At 39.6% G+C, this 21629-nt stretch overlaps 1 protein-coding gene across 1 annotated transcript in view; it reads right to left on the bottom strand.

Annotated features, from left to right (window-relative positions):
* The window catches only part of LOC140146521 (monocarboxylate transporter 12-like), a 30747-nt gene that overhangs the window by 7679 nt on the left and 1439 nt on the right, over positions 1-21629 (bottom strand). The window lies entirely within an intron of this gene.

The following is a 21629-nucleotide window of genomic DNA, read 5'->3' as shown; positions in this document are numbered from 1 at the left end:
GCACGTTTTCGGATCTACACCACACAGATGTCACTACATAAGAGGCATTGTGTATGTAAAGTTACATCGACATAGTTTTTGATGCACCACCGCGAAAATTTGAGCTACTTACATACCAAAAAAGTGTTGGTTGAAGATGTCATAAATATTAGGCAAAATGGTGTTTTGAATGAGTTTTAGAAAATGGAATTCATTCTAAAACTCCAGGCTACCTTGTAACACATAGGAACTTGATTTGGTGATGTGCATTTTGCGTAGCATTTTGCATGCATGTATGCCAATAATAATGTCAGCAAATGTGCATGAATGCCCGCATGAATGTGATGTAGGGGCTTATCTAGAGGCAACAATGTACTTTATTTATTCGCGGAATTGGGCAGAATAATGTCACCCTTTTCATATAATCTGGGCCTGTCATCAAAGCGATATGTTGCACGCACATGTCCGGATGTCCTTCAATTAGAAATCGACTTTAGCATGAATTAGTATGATTCAGATATCACACCACCAAATAAATCCCCATAGAGATGTGTACTAAATTCGCCTCAAGAAAACGTCATTTTTTTTTCGCAAGAGCGACTCAGTTCTTAGCGACAGCAATGACGGTTGAAATTAGCCCTAGCCTGATCCCTCTGACTGGGAAAAATATAGGTTGACCGTCATTATTATTTACTACTGGCCCTCGAAGTCTATGATGTCTGGGAATTACCTAATTTACCTGCAAAATCATGCCAGTGTTTCTGTACAGAAAAGACTGCTTAAAATCATTTAAAAATACTCGATCTCTCCCATCTGTGGTACACTTGCAGGATTTGATATTACTAATCATGACCAATTCAAATTTAGCCAAAGTTATGCAAATTTCTGCTCATTTTAATGCTTACTTTAGGCCATCCAAGGTTTTTTCTGAGAAATGCATTCAAGGCGCACCACCGTATAATACTATTTGGTGGTGTGAAATCTGAAGACTTTGACAATTACGTATGACTTCATTGACATGACTAGACCAAATTTGGACCATTCCTGCACCCGGGTTCCTGCAAAACCTGAAACATGTCGGTAGACCATTTTTAATAATTTTGAATGAGCGAGTTTGATTTAACTGAAAATAAGCCAGCAACCCTGAACACTGTTTTTCAATTCACCTTTTCGGTAAATCCCATAAGCCTTTGCGAGTACACCTGACAACTCGGTCATTTGACGTTACGCCGACTAGCAATTCGCACTGAGTAATGTTCGATAAACTGCGCATCGGCGCAGATCGGTGTGACGTCAAATGACGACATAGGTGTACTCGCAAAGGCTTATGGGATATACCGAAAAGGACAATTGCCTGTGCACTCATAAAGGGACGCAACATCAGACTTCAAGGTAGGGGGGTAGGAAGTTGGGGCAAATCGGTTTTTTTTTCGCGGCGAAGTTCTTTTTTTTCCCAAAAACTTCCTACCCCCACCCATAAAATGCCTGTATGTGTGGGGTACAAAATTTAAAAACTCATACTCCACAACATGCGGTCACCTTCTAAGCTTTGATTATTGAATGGAGGCCACTATACTATGTAAATGGGGATGAGATTAGAAATGTGCAAAAAGGGCCGGGGACTTTTCGGCAGGCCGAGAGGGCGCGCGGGCAATTCATTTTTGGCAGGCTAATACGGGGGTGGGGTAAGGTTTTTGGGCACGCCGAGGGGGGAGCAAGCATTTTTTGACAGGCAATTTTAAAATTTGTCCCCGGCGACCGATAATTATTGCACAGCTCCTATCGGGGGCACATCAAAAAATGTTGGCGGGTATGTTCCCCTGGAATTTTGAGGTGATGGGTCTTTGGGAGCTGATGCGATCGGGTGCGAACAAGTAAAATGGGGATTTTTGGAGCTGCGAACAGTCAAAATGAAGGGTCTTTCTTGGCTTTTTGGTTGAAATGAGCAATTTTGGGGTCTTTTAGAGCTGAAATAATATTATCAATATCAAGGGTCTTTCGGAGCTCTATTTTGGTCATATATGGGGTCTTTCGAGCTGCGAAATCCAAAAGGGGGGCCTTTCCGGGGAGCATACCCATATGGTCATTTGTGTTAAGTCCCCCCGGGGCTCCTATACATGGCATGCATATAAATATCAGTATGGTGGTGTGATGGTGATGTGACGACTGAACCTGATGTCCGTGACGCCGCCACATGTTCGGTGTACTAAACTATAAAAGTGTTGGAGAGCTTTGGAGGATTTGTTTTATAAATTATTTATGACATTTCAATGAATGCTGCATGATTATGTGTCATGTAACGATGCTACTCATGTTTGTAATGACAGTATTATGTTAGATGCACTTTCGCGACTCGGAATCTTTGAAATTTAATACAAACTTGATTTCTTAAGGGATCTAGAATGAGCGTGTATTGCGTTTCGACAGTATTATTTGTGGGACATGAGAGCACCTCAGACCTATCAAATTGCATTCTGAATACGAAGCATGTCTTTCTGATATCAAATAATTTTCATTTTTTTGAAAATCACGATATAATACAAATTTTATGACAAATTATAAAAATTTGATATTTTTCAAATTTTTGATATATAACAGTCCTCGAAGTAAATTATATAAATCTAATGATATATTTTAAAGTGTATGTAGCAGGGAGGAAAAAGCCGACGGTCAATTGAAAATTTTGACCTTTCATATTGAAGATATGGATTTTTTTCCCAAAAGACCTAATTTTTTTGGTGTTTTTGGAAAAAAATCCATATATTCAAATTTTATACGAAAGGTCCAAATTTTCAATTGATCGTCGGCTTTTCATCCCACCTACATACACTTTAAGTATAAATCATCAGATTTATAAAGTTTACTTCGAGTACTGTTAAATATCAAAAATATCAATTTTAATGATTTGCCATAAAATGTGTATTAAATTGCGAATTTCAAAAAATCAAAATTATTTGATATCAGAATGATTCATTCTTCAGAAAATGCAATTCGATATGTCTGACGTGTTCTAATGTCCCAAAATAAATACTGTCCAAACGTTCATACCCCAGCCCTTAAGGGATCTGGAATGAGCGTTTTGACAGTAATTTTTGTGGGACATGAGAGCACATCAGACATATCGAATTGCATTCTAAATACGAAGAATGTCTTTCTGATATCAAATAATTTTCATTTTTTGAAATTCACGATATAATACAAATTTTATGACAAATGATTAAAATTTGATATTTTTCACATTTTGATATATAACAGTCCTCGAAGTAAATTTTATAAATCTAATGATATATTCTTAAAGTGTATGTAGCTGGGAGGAAAAGCAGCCGACGATCAATTGAAAATTTTGACCTTTCATATTGAAGATATGGATTTTTTCCCAAAAAAACCCCAATTTTTTTTGGTGTTTTGGGAAAAAAATCCATTATCTTCAATTGATCGCCGGCTTTTCATCCCACCTACATACACTTTAAGTATGAATCATCAGATTTATAAAATTTACTTCGAGGACTGTTATATATCAAAAATGTGCTTTATATACATTAAATAAGTTTTTGCTATATATTTCAGTTCCCGATATATCTGACCATCTATAATCGTTTCGATACTTTCTGGGTTGAGATCCACGTTCTTGATGTGTTCTGTTATTAGTGTGTTCTTGATGTGTTCCTGTTACTGATAGTGTTCTGCCAAGAAGTGTTCTAATCTAAATTAAGATAAAAAAATCCAATGTAATTGTAAAACTAAAAACAGGGGGTACCGGACCTCACTTTTGAGCTACAGAGGTGTACATTTCCAAAAATCTCTGTAAACTTCAATTTTATAGTGAGTTGCTAAGAGCACCAATCACAGCGAATCTTATATAGGAGACTCCGGGAGGAGGGCTACAGCAGAAGCATCGAAGTCACGCTCTTGAAAGCGTTGAGACGATTGGCCAACCTAAAAAACGTGTTGCCGACCTCGTGAGTTGAGCTATGAAAACAACTCGTTGCTTTGGAAGCAACTCATTGTTTTTGAAGGCAACGCATTGTCAAAAGCTCTCTTCCTATTTGCTGATTTAACAACGCAATGCTTAAATTGACAACAATGCGTTGCTTTCGAAAGCAACGCGTTGCCGCAATACACACTAAAAACTACGGGGTTATATTTTCCGTGGTCATTTTGAATTGACCACGTTTGGGGTTGTTTTGACCCTTCAAGGGGGTTGTACCGTTTTAATTTGACCACATTCACGAGGTCATTTTAGCCACGACGAACGTGGTCAAAAACTTAGTGGTCATTTTGCCGATACCGTCGCGCATTGATATCAGTTTCAATCTTCCGCTTTGAAAATCTCAATTCATAAATGAGTTTAAACATGAGCTGCAATTAATGTTTGTTGATTAATAAATAAAACTAATTTTTTGACCGAAGTTACCCAATTTGTCAACTTTATAATGACTTGCATTTCGGAACTATTTGCACACACGGTGTGCATCGGCTCACGTGGTCACATCAGCGCCATATTTGTTCTGATTGTGCAGCTCAGCGGATTGTCGTGTGTGCTTGTCTGCATGATGGAATATGAAAAGTTAGTTGAAAAGTGAGACTGCAAGGATGCATAGACCCTTATGCACGCAGATTCATTCCAATTTCATGCTGTCGTGGCTGGTGTCTTGGCTGCAGTTGTTATAAGCTTATATCATGTAAGCTCAGTGGCGTAACTTTGGGTCAGGGTGCCCGGGGGCGAAAGTAGTTCGGGTGCCCCTGACCAACATACCGAATAACTTACGAAATGTTTCAGATTAAATTTATATCATGTTTCAATGCAGTTCATGTTAATAAAACAAAATGTTTTCATATTCTCTAATGTCTTTACTTTGGACACTCGTCACTAGCTGCAGTGACGTAGCATAAGACGCACAGGGGCAAGAATACAAAATACCCCCCTGTTCCCAAAACAATTGCGTGCGTGAGGGCGCGCGAAAATGTGCATAAATACCACTAATTTGGTATTTAATCAAGTTGAATTTAGGTCTTTAAAATTACAATTTACATGTTGCAATGCGCGCGAAAAATTTTGTGTTGATGAAGGGGCACCCAAATGAAGAGTAATTCAATGCATGGTGGGTAGAGGTTTCCACTTCTTTCCTATAACAAAGTACTATCGTGTCAAAGGCTATCCAGGCTTGGGTGCCCCTTAGCCCGGGTGCCCGGGGCACGCCCCCCCCAGAGCCCATAGGAGTTACGCCACTGTGTAAGCTTATAATACGTGAACTGTCATAGGCGATGACTGACTGTGTGTGAGTGTGATACACAGATGCATTTTGCAGTTTGCTGTTTATGTAATGCTTTCTCTGTGCAGAAACACACTTATGTCCTGGTGGGACCAGCATGACCATAGGCCTACTAAAGAAATCCAAACAACCCCTAAATGTGGTTATTGAGTAACCCTATAAAACAACCCTTTCAAATGGGTCATTTCATTTGACCCCGAAATGAGGTCATTAAGTAACCCAATAAGGCAACCCTTTTGAAGGGGTCATTTCATTTGACCCCGAAATGTGGTAATATTTTGACCCCAATGGGGGTTACTATTTGACCCAAATACGTAGTCATTGCAATGACCCCGACAAATGGGGTCAAAATGACCCCGTTAGTGGTATGGTGTTTAGTTGATAACTATGCTGGGGTCAAAAATGACCCCGTTTGGGTCATTTTTTGACCCCGTAGTTTTAAGTGTGTATGTAATGGGTCCAATGGCTTGCTATATGCGTCCGGAGGATTTTCACGAATAGACGAGTTTCTTCCAGACTGAGTTCTTCAATGCAAAATTGTATAGTTTTCATTCTTCTTACCTAGCTGGGGGTTTTCAACCCCCCCCGAGCTAGGTACTGTTTTGCTATCGGATCTTTCTGCTTCTTCTTTCTGGCAATAACTTCAAATTGCTTCTCCTCCTACATGTCACACCCTACAATTACGTAACTTGCATATATGTATCGCCTATATCCAATGCCCATAGGGTGCAAACAGAATTGGGGTCAAAGGTCATTAAGGGGGCATTACCGGTATATAATCAAATACCTTCAAAATGCTTCTTCTGCCACATATTACATAGCACAATGACGTCACTTACACATGTGCATCGGCTTTACCCAGTGCCCATACCTTGCACACAGAATTGGGGTCAAAGGTCATTAAGGGGTAAAATCTATTTTGCCTTATCTCGATATCTGTAAGGGTGTGTGGCTCACACTCAGTGACAACAAATTTCATGACCAGGGGAACATTTTACAGGGGTCAGGTCAAAGGTCATGCAGATGTCAAATTTTAGAAATGCATTTTCTGGACATCTGTAAGGGGTACAGTGCTCAAACTCTGTGACAACAAACTTAATGACCAGGGGAATATTTTGGAACACTTTGCAGGGGTCATGTCAAAGGTTAACTGGGGTCAAATCATATAATTTCATTTTCTGGATATCTGTATGGGGTATGGGGCTCAAACTCAGTGACAACAAATCTCATGAACATGGGAACAGTTTGAAGGGGTCAGGTCAAGTAGAGGTCAAATTTTAGAAATGCATTTTCTGGACATCTGTAAGGGGTACGGGGCTCAAACTCTGTGATAACAAACTTACTGACCAGGGGAACACTTTGGAATGCTGTACAGGGGTCAGGTCAAAGGTCATCCAGGTCAAATCGTAGAATTTAATTTTCTGGGCATCTGTAAGTCGTATACTGGACTCGAACTCGGTGACAACAAACCTCATGACCAGGGGAGCATTTTTGGAACATTTTGCAGGGGTCAGATACCTCCAAAACACCAACATGCCCCAGCTAGGTTTGTGGTCTATGACCACCATTTGCCACTAGTCTGAATTGTATTTAACTGCCAGATCAAAGTCAAGTTCAAAGTCCATGGTATTTTGTTTATATAGCTAAGTTAATAATGGCAATACCATTTTGATTTCGACCTTGATCTTGATCTTTCCTTTTCCTATGTACGCACAAGAGGTTTAATATTCTTACTACATGTATAGGCCTATTATACCAATTCACTTCAACTACAATGCATCCCCATACCATACCAGGAAAGTGCACTTACTGATAGCCCAGCACACTATATACACTTTAAATTACAGGGATTTAAATTCAAATGCAAAATTTTCAGAGACTGTAGTTAGGGACCAATCAATATAGGATTAAAATAAGTCTTCAAAGTTTTATAAATTTCAGTCCCACAGGGATTTAAAAAAATAAAACTTTCAGATTGTAATATTCAATTCAATTTTCATTTAATCTTAAATGAAATTTCGTCCTGCCACCCCACCCCAATTTTTATCCTCCTCCTCCATCAGCTCATAATTATTGCACAGCCCTTAACCTAACCCAACTTTTATAGGTCTCTTAGATGGTCCCAAAACACATTCTAGTTCTAGTTGCATACTTCCCAACGCCTTATTAGGGAGCGATGTGTAGGGTACAAATGTGCGCGAAGCGCTCGAAAAATTTTGCCATATTGAAGTTAAACTGGTGAAATAGGAAACTGGTGAAATAGGCTATGGGTCTAAAGTGGGATAAATTCGCGCGAAGAGCGGAAAAATTGGCACTTTTGGGGCTGAACTTGAGGTTAATTTGGGAAGAAACCCACATACAGGCGTCAACATGGGGGAGATTGTATGGACCCCCCTGGCAAAATATTGGGGGGGGGATTTATCGCCCATCCCCCAGAATCTACGCTTATGCCCCCCCCCCCTCCGATATTATAATGTTGCGTCCCTAAGCATTCTAATGGTATGTTGACATGGTTGATGCAAAGACCTTTTTTTGGAAACAAATTACCAGCATATCATGAACTATCAAATTCAAATTATGAAACATGGTCTTCATCCGTGGCATTGTCTTTTTAAAGACATTTCTTGTTTTGGCTGGTTCGGCCGAGCACTGAGAATGCATTCGTGAGATAAGTCGATCTAGCAAAATATGAAATTCACAATTACTAAATCGGTTAATTGTCAATTAATATGACATGATTGATTGCAGTAAATGCCCGGGCTATATTATTAAATGATATTGTGTTCACATAGATGGGTGGTATTGTAATTAAATATTTAAGATAACGTTCCAATATAAACTAAATTAGTAAGCAATAAAAAAAAATGAATGAAAATAAAAGAATTAAATTGAGTAAAGTAAACAAACATGTAAATAAGGAATAAATAGCCTACATAATAATAAAAATAAATAAATAAATAAATAAACAAAATAAATAAGTAAACAAGTATTAATATAAAAATAAATAAATGAATGAATAAATAAATAAATGCTACTCAGATCTTTTGGGTTTTTTTATGAATTTATTTTTATAGAAAATTTCGGGGCCAATTTCTGAAATATTGTTACGCCTGATGTTGGCAGGTGATTGACCCGGGATTTACCCGGAATACATCTATTGAAAACTTTACATATAAATTGACGTTCCCAGTCGCCCAGCAGCTTGTTTAATGTCAAAGGTCTAGCTCGCCATTCACAAGATGCTGTGGTCGACTAGACAGATAATTATTACGGCACTTGAAATTCTTTATTTTACAGTATGTCCCAAATCTGACGATCAGGTCACGAAAGAGAAAGTACTTATCCATGCCGGGGGTGCGTTCGCGCGTGTATGAGGATAGTCCGAGGTGCTCTGACGATAACACTCCGATCGCCAGCCCAGGGCCAGGCAATCTACGTTTAGTAGGCCAGTGGGACAACGAAAACGCTACGTGAACGAGCTAGTATGTACGGAAAGCCATATCGGATATGTTGAAGGATGATGTGGAACAGTGAAAAATTGTATGTATGATGATGAAGACGTTGAATGATGAAAATAAAATGTTGTATAATGAAGAATCCACGGACGTCATATCCGAAATTGCTTTCCGTAAAACGTTGTATGATGAAACACCTTTGATTTCATGAAGAATGATGAATGGTCACGTTGTACGTCGACGTACGATGTGGATTGCAACGACGTATAACGAAGAGTGAAAGTGACGCACGACGTGGAAATAAGTGTGGTGCGATGCGAGATGCTTCGCCGCATGATGATGAAGAGTGTACGTACGACGTGAAAAAAATCAACGTATGATGAGAAAACGATGTATGTATGACGATTACTATACTACACTCCACGTCGTACATCAGAAAGCCATTTCGGATATGTTGAAGAATGATGTGAGACATGAAAAATTGTATAAGTATGATGATGAAGATGCTGAATGATGAAGAGAAAGCCAAAAAGCATTAATCTTGGATACGTTAATATTAATTTTCGTTATGAAAATGTTTTAGTTGATTATAGCCACCCTCCCAGCAAACACAAAAACGTTTTTAAAACATTTTAAATAAGTTATATTTTGGGTTTTGGTTTAGGTAAAAACGTTTTAATAACATTAAAATGTCGGGTTATATAAAGGTCATGAAATCGTTTTAAACGTTTTGTATGAAAACACACTACAACAATATTTTTTAAATGTTTTCGAAATGTCATTGTAAATTATTTTTGCAAACATTTTTGTTTGGCCAAATATTTTGTCAACACTTAAATAACATTATGTTAAAATATTTGCACCCAGCAAACACAGAAATGTTCTTAAAATGTTTTTTACAAAACGTTTTAATAACATTTAAATGTCGGGTTATATAAAGGTCGTGAAAACATTTTAAAAACGTTATTGTAAACATTTTTGCAAAATATTTTTCAACCCCAAAATAACATTCTGTTTAGAATGATTTGTACCAAGTTTTCAAAAATGTTTTTGGAATGTTATTAAAACGTTTTTATACCCTTTATATAACCCGACATTTAAATGTTTTCTGTAAAACATTTGTGTTTGCTGTGCAGTAAATTACCAACAAATGTTATTTAATGTTATGAAAACGTTTTATACCATTAATGTACCCTTTATATAACCCGACATTTAAACGTTTTCTGACAACCTTTTATAACCTTTTGCGAATGATGTCGAAAACGTTTTGTGTTTGCTGGGCTGTTTGACATGAGAAGTGTGCTTAGGGGTGTTCATACTAGTCATGTGCCGGATTGTGCCCCCACCCCGTGGTTAATGGGGGGGGGGGGGGGGTGGCGGCACATTGTTTTTTTCATTTTGGGAATTCAACACCACCCCGTATGTTCTGAGGTGGTTGTTTGGCTCCCTTTTCTTTTTTCTTATTTTATCAAGCATGATTTCTTATTTTATTCTATAGCCTAATTATTTCTTAACTTTAGTATAGCCAAGGGGCTGTGCAATAATTATTAGCCCCTCCCCGTTTAATTTTTCAAATGGTGTGCCAAGAACGCCCCCCCCCACATCCGACTCGGTCTGCCCAAATTGCTTGCCCCCCCCCCCCGATCTCAAATATTTGAACGTTTTTAGTGTTTTTGTAAGCATTGTGCCAAATATTCCTTGTCCCTCTCCCTCCCGCTTGCCAAAAATTGACCCCCCCCTCCTCATGGCAACTTTTTGCTGTGCCCAACGCATCTCCCTCTGTTCAAGTCAAAACTCCCCCGTTATTATAAGGACTATGCTAATGATTTAAGGATTGACATGTAGAGAATAAACCATACTAAATTTGTACCTATTACGGTTTCGCGACACCAATCTTCCAAATACGACCAAGCCAGGGTTGCCCGGTGAAGTAAAATCCCGGGGGGTCACTCCCATTGTGGCCCGTACACCATCCGCGATAATCGACTTTTGAAAAGCACCCTAAGGATTTAACCCTTTGCTAAAACGACACCCTAAACAGGGATTTCATTCCTAACATCAAATTTCATACCCTAAATTTCATTTCCGCGTATTTAGCAATTGCAATTTTGCTACCCTTTTCAGTCCAATTTTTCATGTTTTTGACACCCTCAACTATCGTGCCTACCCACGGAAAACCCCAGACAAACGTATGTCTATGCGAAAAACGACCCTTTTTACGCGTTTTCATTATCGCGGATGTGAGTGTCCCTGTCACCTGTGTTGTGTGCATACATGTAGGCAACAATAACTGCATGATGTGGGGTGGGGGCACCTAATACAAATGATCATACAGGTATATGTCCTCGGAAAGACAGGCTTTTTTTTAATTTCGCAGCTCCTAAAGACCTCCTATATTTGACCAAAATAGAGCTCCAAAAGACGCGTGATTTTGATAATTTCAGGTCTAAAAGACCCCAAAATTGCTCATTCCTTATATTTCTGGGTTTTTTTTTTTTCAAACGATTTTCAACCAGAAAGCCGAAAAAGACCCTTGATTTTGACTGTTTGCAGCTCCAAAAGTTCTCATTTTACTTGTTCGCAGCTCCAAAAGACACCCTTTTACCGGTACGCCGCCAGCTCCCGAAGACCACCACCTAAAAATTCCGAGGGAACAAACCATCAATTTTTTTTTATGTGCCCAGGCTCCTTTCCCCCACCCCACGAATAAAGCAAATTAGCATTTGTTAACCATGTTAACGGCAAGCAGGAAGATGCGATCATGCGAAGTGACCCTTTTTAAACGTCTTACAACTTTTCTACACACTTACAATTACTGAATTTCAGTATTTGAGTAGTACTTAGTCTTTATTACCAGTCGTTTAGTATCGAATTTAATAATTGTTCTCTATTATCAATATCATGAGTATTTGGAATGCTCAGATATCATGGAGTATGGAAGAACTATTACGACGGAATGTTAGTGATATACGTATTTACAACTGCAGGAATGCAGATAGGGTCCTACGTATGGAAATTTAAAGTTGTGCAAGTATGAAAGAACACGATAAACACTATTAGTATACACGTATACGAAATACGAAATGCATGTACAATAATTAAAAAATTAAATATAAATCTATTGCCTTGTATGGGCCCAACGAAGACGTACCTCCATCTTTGCATGCTTTTGGTTCTTTGATTCACCATGCATGATTCTATAGATTCAGTGGTGGATCCAGGGGGTGCAAATTGCCCCAACAACTATCAAAGGACATGAAAGAAAAATAACACTAAGGGGCATCGGGGTATCCCTGGGTTATCCCCCACCGCGGTCGTGGGCTTTGCCGCCAGTTTCCCTCATTGGGCTCCCCCAGTTGCCTGCACCCTATCAAGGGCGGCACGAAGGAGACATCAGGGTATTTGCAGTGGCGCCGGCGCCAGGAATTTGTCGGGGGGGGCATTGGGGTAAAGTGAATTTCGGGGGGCAAAATCAACAAATTTTGCGCAAAAATGCCGTAAAAAGTGGAAATTTTCCTAATTTGGGGTTTTACTGGGGGAAACAGGGGACAAGAATTCTGACGGGGGTATTTTCACCCATGCCCCCCCCCCCCGTGGCGCTGCCACTGGGTATTTGTCCCTCATTTATGGACTTGCCCCCTGTGTCCTCATTTAAATAGGGGCAACACGAATGGGCATTTGTAGTCTTGACATGCTTGAGGAAAAGTTTCCAATTTTGAGGGAAAGAATCGAATATGCACAATATTCGACATGTTTGTTACCTCAAACATTGGTTTTCCCTTGGGTTGGCCGCCATAAGTTTATCCCCCATCACTGACAATTGTTCCGGGGCGTTTAACATAATTTCAAGCATTTTGCATGAAATATAAATAATTATGTCTAAAGTTAATAGCACGGGAGGGCAGTGGCGTGGCGTAGTCGGAGGGCGGGGGAAGGGGGCAGCTCCCCCCTGTGAGAAGTCTTGCCCTCCCCCAACAGTGGGATGCTGGCCGCCCTGATCATGCTGATGTGTAAGATTTTTAGCCCATTTTTGACTATTTTCGTCAAAGTTCCCGGTCAAAGTTCCCCCTTAAAAGTTGGTTTGCCCCCCTTGTTCCCTCTTTGCCCACCCGCTGAAAAAGTGCTGGCTACGCCACTGCGGGAGGGGATACCGACCAGTGGCGTAGCGTCATAGGGGCACGGGGGCACATTTTAGAAAATCCCATAAGAAAATGGCCAAAAAACGACTTGTGCCCCCCAATCAAACCCGGTGCCAGTCAATTATGGTCGGTGCCCCCCCCCCCAATCGGATGACCCACGCTACGCCACTCATAGCTACCCTTTTCCCACCGTCACCTCATGTGCATGTCTATGAGTACACAGCTGCCTTAAATACCTTCAAAATTGCCCATTCCTCACATTTCTGGTCTTTTCCAGAAACCAAGAAAGACCCTTGATTTTTACCCCTTTTTCGGTACGCCGTCAGCTCCCAAAGACCCAACACCTCACAATGGATGATGTGACGTGGGGGGAGGGGGGGGGGGACTTTTTTGAATTTATCTGTTGATGGACATTTCAAGCAGACAGGGACATGACCCAAGATCGGGCCCAAGTCACTAGACTTTCGCGATTCGTTTTCTTGCACCATGTGAGATCCCGGGGGGGGGTCACTCCCATTGTGGCATGTACACCATCCGCGATAATGAAAACGCGTAAAAAGGGTCGTTTTTCGTGGGTAGGCACCCGGGGTAGGCACGATACGCGCGTATCGCGTTTAGGGTTACAAAAACATGAAAAATTGGAAAAAAGGGTAGCAAAATTGCAATTTCTAAATACGCGGAAATGAAATTTAGGGTATGAAATTTGATGTTATGAATGAAATCCCTGTTTAGGGTGTCGTTTTAGCCAAGTGTTAAATCCTTGTTTAGGGTGCTTTTCAAAAGTTGATTATCGCGGATGGTGTACAGGCCACAATGGGAGTGACCCCCCCCCGGGTGTGAGATAGTGATCATAGTCTGAACCCGGGGGCTGCGGGGGGGCTCATCAAAAATTTTGGTGGGTATGTGCCCCTGGTATTTTGAGGTGGTTGGTCTTTGGGAGCTGACGGCGTACCGGTAAAAGGGGGTCTTTTGGAGCTGCGAACAGTCTAAATCAAGGTCTTTCTTAGCTTTTTTGTTGAAAATCGCCTGAAAAAAAACCAGACATACGACGAATGAGCAATTTTGGGGTCTTTTAGAGCTGAAATTATAACATCAAGGGCCTTTCAGAGCTCTATTTTAGTCAAATATAGGGGGTCTTTCAGAGCTACGAAATCCAAAAAGGGGGTTCTTTCCGGGGGAACATACCCGCATGGTCATTTGTGTTAAGTGCCCCCCCCGAGTCTGAACTGAGTATAGTCTGGTAACTTAGAAAAAACAGGGGAAGTAATTTGAGGGGAAGTAATTTAAGTGAGTGTAATTGAAGGGGGAAGGAATGAGAGAAAGGGGAAGAAATTGGAATATAATGAAGAAGAAAAGAGAAGGAAGGGAAACTTAAGGACGAGAAGGGGAAGTAATTTAGGGGGAAGTAATTTAAAGGAACCGTGGCAGTGGCGTGCGCAGCACATTCAAAGCCCGGGATTCAAAGTGGCGGGGCCAGGTTGTTCAGTTCCCCCGAATGGAGTGTGGTTAGGGTGCGGGCACTGCTAGCGGCTTGCCGCGAAGCCCCTCACGGGTGGGGTCCAGGGGCCCACCTTAGGGCCCCTGGTGGAGTCCAGGGGAAGCTCTGGGGTTTTAGCGTTTTTAAAGGGCAAGGAATCCTATTTTGAGGGGGCAAATTTTGACGTTTTGGCACCGTCAAAAGTGACGGACTCTTTCATAAATACTTTCTCAAAGATTTTTCCTTCCACGGGACCTTTCAATTCCTCCCCCGAAGGACTGATGTCACGCGAATGACCAACAAAAGTGGGCGGGGGATGTGCAAACCCCCCGGCCCCCCCCCCCCCTTTTTTTTGCGCACGCCACTGCGGGGAGGAACGAGAGAATGTAAAGATTTTACAAATGGGAATTCCCATGTAATATTGCGAGAACAAGGAATGGGAAAACCCAGTGTCATCTGGGGGGGGGGGGGGTGGATAATATCTGGAATAGCTCATTGGGTTCCCAAAAATCTGGCATGTGCAAAGGGTGGGGGGGGGCAAAGATTTTTTGGCAGGCCGAGAAGCTCCGAGAAGGATACTCCCATGCAGTGTCATCTTTGGGGGGGGGGATAATATCTGGAATAGCTCATTGGGCTCCCATAAATCTGGCATGTGCAAAGGGCAAAGTTTTTTGGCAGGCCGAGAAGCTCCGAGAAGGGCCGAATGCATTTTTGGCACGCTAATTTGTACAGCCCGTAAACTTGTTGGAAAATTACAGACTGTAACAGTTTGTGAAAACTTCTTTATTTTTAATATAAAGCTAAAATATCAGGCAATTGAAGATAACAGATGTTTTCCTCTCATCATCACTTGAAGATATCGAGCTATATGAAACTTGTGATGATGCTAATGCATGTTCTCTTGAGCACCAGAAACAATTACACAAGGTCGTACAGGTCAAGTTTATCCTTTTTCTGTAGGGCCATTGTGGGATTACATCATTTTGAAGGTCTATGGTCCAAACATGTTTAATAGTGTTACATAATAAAGGACACCATAAATTATGTTTTCAGCATAAACATGATAAGGGACGCACCATAGATTCTGGGGGGGGGGCATGTGAGTTTGGGTCAGGCCGAAGGTGGCAGATTTTTTTTCAATTTTATTTTATACCTAGGCCTATACAGAGTTGGGTGGGATAATTTTTTTTTTTACTCATCAGTGAGGCGCAGTTCTTTTTTCGTCTCACTAGTGGGTGAAGTTTTTTTTCTCCAAAACTCCCATGCCCCCCCAGTAGAAATCAAATGGTGTGCTCCTAAAAAAGTATCCCTCGTGCGTACCACTGTGGAACATATTGGATGCCCGGATTGGATGTATGCGTATTTAGGCCTATCTACTTCCTTCTAGAATCTGTTAAGGGGGTACTACACCCCTGGCAAATTTTGTGCCTATTTTTGCATTTTTCTTTAAAATTATAGCAGATTGGTGACAAGATATGTATATTATAGGGGCAAGGACTACAACTACTGCACTGAAAATTCAGAAATGACAGAAACAACCGAAAATTGAGCCTCCCCTTATGATCACAAAACCTTCCTAAAGTGTTTCTTTTATAGGCTAGAAAGCATCTCAACTGGAAGTTGTTTCAACATCTTACTAGTTCATAAAATACTCTGAGTACGTATAGGCTATTTAAGAAACAAAAAATTGACATTCAGTAGACTAACCCCTCTCGACTAATGATTGGGATTACTCCGTTTTGTGAATGCAAACAATAAACTGAAATAGGTATCTGCCCATTTTTATGCAATTTAATTACAATTAAGGGCCAAAATTGAGTGTAAATGACACATATTTCAGTTTAAAGAAAATTTTAATTGAAACAGGTTTTTTAGGGAAATTAACTGAGCACGCCGTACTTTGTAGTTTGTGAAACATGCTTTCTGAAATTACTATTTAACGATACTTGAGTGTACGATACGATGATGGTGAAGTGTACGATGATTCACATTGCATGCTTTTTCAAATGTATGTATGATGAAGATGAACGATGTGGACTTTTCGCCACGCATAACGAACTTGAAGTATGTCAGCTTATGTCTGACGAAGTGGATCATGTTGTATGAGGAAACTGTGCAGGTGGATGTCCGATGAAAAAAATCGGTGATGCACGATGTGGATTTTCGCCACGCATGACGAACGTGTGGCGTATGTATGATCAATGATGTGAAAGCGTTCGACACTACGTCGTACGTAACACTGTTCATCGTACACCTTCATCATCAGACATACAATAATGATGAGCCAATGAAAATTTGACGAAGAGTGTGAAATCATCGTGCAACATTTTTTTCACGTCGTGCGTAGTTTTCCAAATTTCATCATCATACAACACATTTTTCATCGTACAACACAAATGTTGTATGATGATGTAACTCTCCATAGACTTGTGTGCAAAATTTCATCATCATACAACAATATCCGATATGGCTTTCCGTAAGTATGAGGATAAGGTGGATCGATGTGGTGTCACGCGTGTGACGGTAGGTGTAAGGTGGGGGGGGGTGTTCCAAAATGACATACACTCACAAAGGGCAATACACGAGTATTCGACGAATATTCGATGTAACATGCCCGGGGTAACATGTCATCGTTTAATTTTTAATCCATTCCCATTCAATATCCAGTAATGTTAAACTTCTAACGAATGTTTGATGACGTAAAATCGGTAGTTGGGATGCGCACATAATTTTGTCGATTTGCAAAATCATTAGTTCTTTGTGAATTACGAACTGAATGTAGTTTTATCCCTCTCTCTCCCCTCCCCTCTCCCGCTTCCCCCTCTCTCCTCTTTCTTTCCCTTCTCTCCCTTTCTTACCTTTTTTAGGGATCGCCCACACCCCCTATGGCGACGGCCCTGAACGTTCATGACTATGGCGATTCTGACTAACCAAATAGGTTGTCATCCCTTTTTTTTAAGTATATAGAAATCGTAATTTATTTATACCATTATTTTGTTACTTATTTATTTATTTATTTATTTATTTATTTATTATATATTATCATCATTTATGAGACACACTGTAGAGTAGGGACCTTTATGCAGCTGAAAGGAGACCATTGATTGCCAAGTTCAATGATGACGAAATCACAGTCTACCACCATGTGGGGCGTTCAATCGACCCACACTGTGATCGACCCAGGAGCACCGTGCGTGGTCCGTGCGTGAACACAGGGAAGGAATCTATCAATGGCAGATGAAAGTATACAGGGTGTTCATAAAAATGGTACATTCAGTAAAACATATTTATAGGGCTTATAGGAACCATTTGCCTCGCCATCCCCGCCATTTGTTTTTAGGCCCATTTCGTAAGCCGGGTTTGTATAGGTATAGCCTACCTTGACATCAAAAAGTTCAAGTTGATTGTTTCTCAACACAATGCTTCCCAAATAGGCCTACGTTTTCGCAAACATTAAGAGCAGCGGCATGCATAAAAGGTTGTCAGAAATCGTTTAAGGGCTCGGTCAAAATATTCATATGACGGCCTTCATTAGATTTATAAAGTTTACTTCGAGGACTGTTAAATATTAAAAATATAAAAAATATTTATTTTAATAATTTGCCATAAAATTTGTATTATATTGCAAATAAAAAAAATAAATAAAAAAATAAGTTGCTCGTTTTTCAATGCCATTTGGTGTGTCTGATGTGCGCTCAGGCCCCACAAAAATACTGTAACTGTGCTAAGGTGAGTGATCGACCGAGCCCTTATCGAGTTTACACGTTAAAAAAATACGTTGCTGTAAAGCTTTCTATATAATTCTAACATAGGCAGGCATGATGTTATTTTCATGGAAACAATTTCGTCATTTCCACGATGTCTCACCTTAATACATTATATTTGCACAATGAACTAAAAATACACAAAGGAATCAAGCGAAAAATTATTTAAAATTCGAAACCTCCAAGTCACGGAATACATAGACCGTATGAAGAATAGGGTCTATATGTTAGGACATTTGAAAAACAAAACAAAAAGTGCCCCCTCAAGCCTACTTATAAAATAAAATAACGCCAAAGAAATCATTTGGCTCCCAACTGCATTTATGGTTACAAAATAAATAAATATTTTGTTAGAAAAATAACAAATAGGCCTATTTTACTAGAAAATTAATATTTTATTAGAAAATTAATAAATATTTTCTTAATATTTTTAGACACACCCTGTATGGTGCGCTACAGCTGCACGCTCAAAACCCACTCAGGAAACTTAAGGTGACACTAACACTTTCTTTGTTTCCTTTCAATTTAAAGCAAGTTTTTTTCTTTTCCAAAAAATATTCAAATGCCTGAAGGTGATGGCATGCATTCTGCTCGTGCACTGTAAAACTATGTTTTGATGTGAAATTTAAACTGGTCACAACAAAAGGAAATTTGATTTTAATTTTCATCGGTCATCCGACAAAACTAATTGCTAAAAGGTCGCGTTGGTTAGTTATTAAACGATTACATGGTTAATGTTAGCATATAATGTGTATAGGGGAGAGCGGGGAGTGTTCGCCCTAGGGGCAGGTTCGCCCACCCCTTGTTTCTCAGCACAAAGGCTATCAGGGAATTTGGTGATGGCAAAATTAGGTGACATAGGTCATTATAAACTTCTCATATTAGCTACGCGACATATAGGAACGTGTTCATCGAACTGCAGCCAAAACAAAAAAAATTACACCAAAACGTAATTTTTCTTGCATTCATAATGTTGTATTATCATTGATACATAAATACAGATGGTTTTAATGGAAATCTGTATTGGGAACATATAGGATTTGTCAAAGATTTAATTCAGTTAAAATCTCCTTATTCGATTTGTGTTTTGCATACCCTGAAGAAAATACAAAAATGTGCACAAGGGGCTCGTTCGCCCTTTTGAGGATGGGGCATGTTCGCCCTATATCTTCCCCAGGCGGACTTACCCCAAACTGGAGGGCGAACCTGCCCCATCAGCGTATTATGCAAAATATTGATAATTAAACCATTAAACAAGGTAAAACTACTGAAAACATGTTTTTTTAAGTTATGTGATATCGGTATTACTCATACCACAGTTTATGTCCTAATCCATTTCTCCCCGAAGTTGTAAACATGATACGTTTAAGCTCACTTTGGATCCCTACATATTACCCTGACCCGACCCCTGCAACAAATTTAGTGACTCCCCAGAAGAGAATGAATGCCCTGTATACTCTTGCTAAATGTTTGCATTGAATATGTTATTGTTATGCAATGTTTAAACCTTTTTTGTGATTATGGTGAACTTACCCCACCATATGGGCGAACCTGCCCCAATATGGGGCAAGTTCGCCACTTTGCAAAACTTTTTTTTTGCTCTATCCTGTTGCTATTGTAAGGCATATAGGTCTGAGATTGTGGCCGTATATAGCTAAGACATAGGGCTTTCACATGGACTAATCAGGTCATCCCTAACCTTAAAATTGACATCGCTAGGCTGGTCAGAAAAAAATAGGGCGAACACTCCCCGCTCTCCCCTACTGAGTTTCTTCCGAAAGGAAACGATAGGGCATAGGGCATGTATATATTAGCATGTTGAGTGAATGTTTATGAAAATTATTCAAGAACAGGCCTGTCAAACCTAGATCCCGGGGGGATAGACCTCCCCCAATATTTTGAAGGGGGTGCAATCATCCCCCATGTTGATACCTGTAGCCTATGTGGGTTTCTGACCAAATCAACATTTTATTTTGCCATTTTAAAGTGCAGTTTATGCCACTGTTGTAACATGTACATATGGCGATTATGGCGCGCATTTGCACCACAGGGTTATTTTGTCACCCAAAGATGTTGGATTCACAAAACTTTTTCAAATCCATCCCCCCAATTTAAGAAAAAAAATCTACGCCACTGTTTAATAAGTGTGCACTCTACAGCTCGTATAAACAGATTACTCCAATTTTATTTTTTTCTTTCCACTAATTTTATGAAATTTGGTGTTCCAAGGACCTTCCAATTAGTAATTAATTTTGTCAAAAACGATAAGGTATAGGGTTTATGGTGGCACCTTCATTCGTGCTCTTATCGGACCGGTGAACTTGAATATACAACCCGAGATTGCATCAGAAATGGCGCGAAAAATAAAAACGGTCTATAACTCTATTGTTAGAAGTTGTTATAGAGAAATTTTCAATAGGTGTATTATCATTAAAACTACACACCAGACACTATACAGCTGCAGTAATTTCTGAATTCTGTGTAATTATACTGTATAACACAATTTCATTTTCAGTCTTATAAACCTGATCTGTGAGAGCATCCTGCATCTGCAGTGCTAGATCACCAGATGGGACCGGCAGATGCCACAGATCCCCTGCGAAACGAATATTTTTAATCAAGCATGATATTTAACATCATAATCATGAATTCATCATGATGATAAAACTTTATTAACAAAAAACAGAGCTTCGTCTGTTTTTCTTGAATACTATTATACCGGTATCAGAACATGATGCCTTGCCACGAATCATTTGCTTTGGTAAAATGATAATTTCATAATTATGATAATTGCAATGCATTTGGAGGCAAATGACTTCCATCTGTAGGCCTACATTGAATGTACTCGAATACATTAAGGCGAGTGGGTTGACAAAAATGATCCTTAAAAAGCGTGACCGTTGCCATGGAAACGGAATCGAAGGGTTACATTTGACAAGGCAGAAAAGATTCTCTAGACTCTTCTGAACATTTTAATACTTGACCGGAAATAAATAAGTCTAATCCATTAATTTGTTTGGGCATATTAATTAATAGGCTATACATAGCGCGTAATTCTTAGTAATTAGTATAGGCTATTATATAGTGTCTCGGGAAATAACGTTGGCATGCAATGGATTATCAGATCTTCTACATGTACATGATTTTTTTACCTGATCACGGCTGATATAAATAAAAACAAAACAAAAAACACCAATATTTCAATCGATTTTTCCACTTTTTACAAATTTGCTTTTCAAAATAAGTCATCCCAATGCGTACAATCAAAACATGGCCTAGGCCTATATGTGCTGTAAAAAAACCCTGCTATAACTGATTTGAATATTGGTTAGTTAGAGTTCTGCCAAAACCATAAGCTATAATTATTCCCGTTAAAATCCCACATAACATGTCCAATCAAAAAAGGGAAAACAGTGAGCATTATTAAACAAGAACTGTCTTTAAAAAAAGACAACGCCATGGATGAAAAACATGTTTCATATTAACTTTGCATTGAAGTTATACTTGGAATGCTAGTAATCATTTGTGTGTGGAATTATGCA

This window comes from Amphiura filiformis, chromosome 2, assembly GCF_039555335.1.
Source record: "Amphiura filiformis chromosome 2, Afil_fr2py, whole genome shotgun sequence".
Lineage (NCBI taxonomy): Eukaryota > Metazoa > Echinodermata > Ophiuroidea > Amphilepidida > Amphiuridae > Amphiura > Amphiura filiformis.
Note: the sequence above shows the minus strand (reverse complement) of the source record. Positions and strands in the feature narration are given on the sequence as shown.